Here is a 4,363-nt window from a genome sequence, read left to right as displayed (position 1 = left end):
GCTGTTGATATAGCTGTATTACTTCTATTGCTACTGCTAACATTGCTGCTATTGATACAACTATAATTTTGAATACTATTGCTATAGTTACTGTTAACTTTGCTGCTATTGAATTAGCTATTACTTTTATTGTTACTTGCATATGCAGGGATGGAAATAAGACTCCTAATGCATAGCAGTTTGGTCCATTTCAGGTTTTACTAACTGCAGGCCCTTGTATAAACTGTACTAAAGTAGCTGGAAAAAACAAGCCTGCAGGTCAGAAAACCCGAAATGGCTCCTACTGCTATACAATGGGAGTCTTATTTCCACCCCTGCTTATGTGCTTAGCCATTTTAATAGTGTGTTTTTGCATAGTTAAATTTGATTGCTTTTAATAGTTTTAGAATACAATTAATAAACCTCTTTTTGATAATTACTTTGTCTGGCTTCCTTGTCTGCGCTACCAAGGTGTTATAACTTATAACTTATAACTTACCCCAGTGACACACACAACATGAATATAGTTGTTGCTTGGACATATCAAAATACTGTATTGTAAATATATATTTAGTTAACATTTAAATCTATTAATGTTACACATGGTTTATTCTTTAACTCCTAATAATAAGCATTATAGTTTAACCAGCTTGGTTATTGGACAATTATAATGTATTCATTTAAAAGTAAAAGCATGTGCTCACTCACTCACAGATAGATTTACAAAAAAAAGTACAAATGGAGATTCTACAGAAGTGAATGGAAAGTTCTTGAATTTGCAGTTTGTTTATTTGAGGTAACACAGAGATAGTGATTAGGTGGGAACTCTTTCAAGTGTTTTCAGAACAAAGGATTCTGGCATTTTTATTTTACATTTTACAAAAACAGACTCTGAAAAATTGTCTTTGCAGACTGATGGTCTAGAAATATTCCATAAACTCTCACAGGTTATTCCACGTTGGCCAAATGTGCAACTACATATATAAATAATATGCAATATGTGTGTGTCTATTGTAACATGAGCCTTGCGGCTCGGGTTCGTTGGCCCTTTAAAAACTTGACCCAGCACAGCAGACTGATTTTTCAGCGCTTATGCGCAATTCTTTTTAATTAAACACAAAATAAAACAAACACAAAATAAACACCTAACTCCGATTTTGGAGCGCTGACTACACAGATTATTCCCTGACTAACTCGCAGGACGGCTAAGCCGTTTCCCCGCCAAACACAATAAACAAAAACCACACAGGTTTCATACAGCACACTCTTCACCTCACGACTTCCAGGAAGCATAGCACCTCTCCTGCCTCCTTCTCCTCCACAGCAGCCCTGAGTAATCTAACTGCCTGTCCTTTATACCCTGCACCTGGAGGATAATTAAACAATAAAACAGTTAAAACAATGAAACAATTAAATTAAACAATTAAACAAACGTGCCTACGCACATGTTTTCCTCAGGGAGGCTTTAACCCCCTCCCTGCTGTCTATACTATATATACTATATATATATATATATATATACACACACACAGTGTATGGCAAATGAAAAACACAGTAATATTAAGGTGGACCTTTGATGGACAAGAAAATAAATAGAATTTTTAGATACCACAGTAAAACTTGAAGAAGGTTCAATTGAGACTGACCTCTTCTGTAAACCTACTGACATGCACCCGTATTTACACATGTCCTCTGCACATCCGACACAAACTAAAAGGGCAATCCCAAAGGGTCTAGGAATAAGAATACGAAGAATATGCTCAAAAGAAAGTGACTATGTAAAACAAAGAAATGTATTAAAAACACATCTTAAAAAAAGAGGATACAAAGAAAGAATTATAGAGACGGACTTAAGAAAAGTGGATAAACTAAAAAGAGATGATCTACTAGATTATAAAAATAGAGATAAAAAGGTCAAAGGAGTCCCATTAGTAATGACTTACTCTAAACTTTTGCTCAATATTTCTAAGATAGTTTGGAAACACTTGCTGATTCTACATAATTCAGAAAAATTTAAAAAAAGTATTTCTTAAGGCCCCAGTTGTAGAATTCAAAAGAGAAGCTAATTTAGGTGATATTTTAGTTCACAGTGAACATAAAATAATAATTGACAAAATAGGTTCTACGAACATGTGCACTAGTAGATGTAAAGTGTGTAAATACATGGACAAAAGTAAAAATATAATTAAACATAAGAACACCACATATCCACTAAAAACTAACACCTACTGTAAAAATAGCAATGTTGTTTACTGAATAGCCTGTGAAAAATGTGATGAAATCAAATATGTTGGAGACACTGGAACTACTTAAAAGAATTCAGAATCACCTTTCATTAATTAGAAATAAAAAAATGAATGAACCAATAGTACAGCACTTCACCAGTCAGGGACATGACATAAATGATGTAAAGTTTGTAGTATTAGAACAGCTAAAATTAGACAATGCGACATATTGAAGAATACAAGAAAGTAAATGGATAAATAGACTGAACACGATTATGCCAGCGGGATTCAACAGAAAAGAATGAACTAATTAACTTCAATAAATATATAACATTTAAATAAATAAACAAAATTAATTCAAAAGTTGTGCATGCTGATGCGCTGGGGAGGCCAGATCAAGACTGATCCTCAGAGCCAGCATTGCATGATATAATAAAAATATAAGTTTATATAAAGTAGTGTTAATTATAATTAATACAGATTCAAAGATAGAAGTAAAAATGATGTCACAATATATAGAACACAATTACATGTAAGAATAAATCATGGATTTGAATGTAAACAATAAGAAGTAGTTGTCATGCCGTCAAAAACCTATAAATACCTCCAATGTTTTGATTCAAACACAGGCTCCCTTGAGAAAGATATGTACAACATATCAAAACGTTGGGCAGCTGGCTCTTTGAGCTAAAATATATATATATATATATATATATATATATATATATATATATATATATATATATATATATATATATATATATATATATCACCAAACGAGTAAGATGGGCTGAATGGCCTCCTCTCGTTTGTAAACTTTCTTATGTTCTTATATATATATAATGCATTATGTTGTTGCTTTTTATATTTTATGTATTTTGTTTAATGTTTTATACTGTAAATAGCTTAATTTGCATAAAAAATATCCTAATGATTTCTGGATCATTATATTTACGTATTATAGTCTTTAAGTGTGCTGAGTTATGTCAGTCTCTGCAGTGCTTCCAGTATTACTGTTATTATTATTATCATATAGGTTAAACTTATGATAATACTGTAAATTGTTATATATATACACAAGATAAGCTAAGTAACAGAAATATAATTGTAAGTCGCCCTGGATAAGGGTGTCTGCTAAGAAATAAATAATAATAATAATAATAATAATAATAATAATAATAATAATAATAATAATAATAATAATAATAATAATAATATTGTGCAGCAAAAAGTTAAATAGTTAACAATAAAGGCGTGTTTATTCCAGTCTCCCAGTGCTAATGATGTGTAATGCCCAGGGACAAAAAAACAAACCCTGAAAACAGGCTTCTGCAGCTGGATTCTCTGTTACACCTATTCTCGACTGGCCTCCCTGCGGGTGGCAGGCGAGAATTCTACCACTGAACAACCAATGCTCCTGCACATTATTACAATGTGACTGGATTTCTGTGTGCCCTGCGATGGACTGGTGTCCCGTCCAGGGTGTAGTCTCGCCGTGCGCCCTGTGTATGCTGGGTTAGGCTCCGGCTCACCGCGACCCTGTAAAGGATTAAGCGGTTAATGATAATGGATGGATGGATAGATGGATGGATGGATGGATTGATGGATTAATTGATTTCTGTGTGTTGGCTGGGCTGACAAGATTTTAACACAACAGTTATGGTGAGCATTCAAAACAGCACCTAGAGCAATGTGAAAGATGAAAGGTTTGACAGTACGCTTACAAGAAAAAAAGTAGAACACACCATGGTTCCGTTACCAAAGCTCTGGCCAGTATGGTGATTGAACCCATGAGTAGTAATATTACTATAGCTTATGTCAAAAGTTTGATTGATGACCTTTTTGACCTTTTAGGGACCTTTTGACCTTATGTGTGAATATATGAATATATAATGAGTGAGAGTGGATTTATGAATATATAATGAGGGGGCGTGGATTTTATATAGGAGTATGGAATATATATATATATATATATATATATATATATATATATATATAACAGACCCCTTGTATTTAACAAGTGCTTATAAACATTAAATATTTATAAATGTAAAGAGTTTGAAATAAAAATAATTACTGTTGGTAGGATTTGAACCCACGCTGACAATTGAGTCAAGTGGATCTTAAGTCCATCGCCTTAACCACTCAGCCACAACAGT

At 33.0% G+C, this 4,363-nt stretch overlaps 1 non-coding gene across 1 annotated transcript; it reads right to left on the bottom strand.

The window, feature by feature from the left end:
- Nucleotides 1-4,278: 4,278 nt before the first annotated feature.
- trnal-uaa (transfer RNA leucine (anticodon UAA)) lies at nucleotides 4,279-4,363 on the bottom strand. Its single transcript has one exon. It is a non-coding gene; the product is annotated as a tRNA-Leu (tRNA).

The sequence above is a fragment of the Acipenser ruthenus genome, unplaced genomic scaffold (assembly GCF_902713425.1).
Source record: "Acipenser ruthenus unplaced genomic scaffold, fAciRut3.2 maternal haplotype, whole genome shotgun sequence".
Taxonomy (NCBI): domain Eukaryota; kingdom Metazoa; phylum Chordata; class Actinopteri; order Acipenseriformes; family Acipenseridae; genus Acipenser; species Acipenser ruthenus.
The sequence above is the reverse complement of the archived record's forward strand: the minus strand, read 5'-3'. Positions and strand labels throughout refer to the sequence as shown.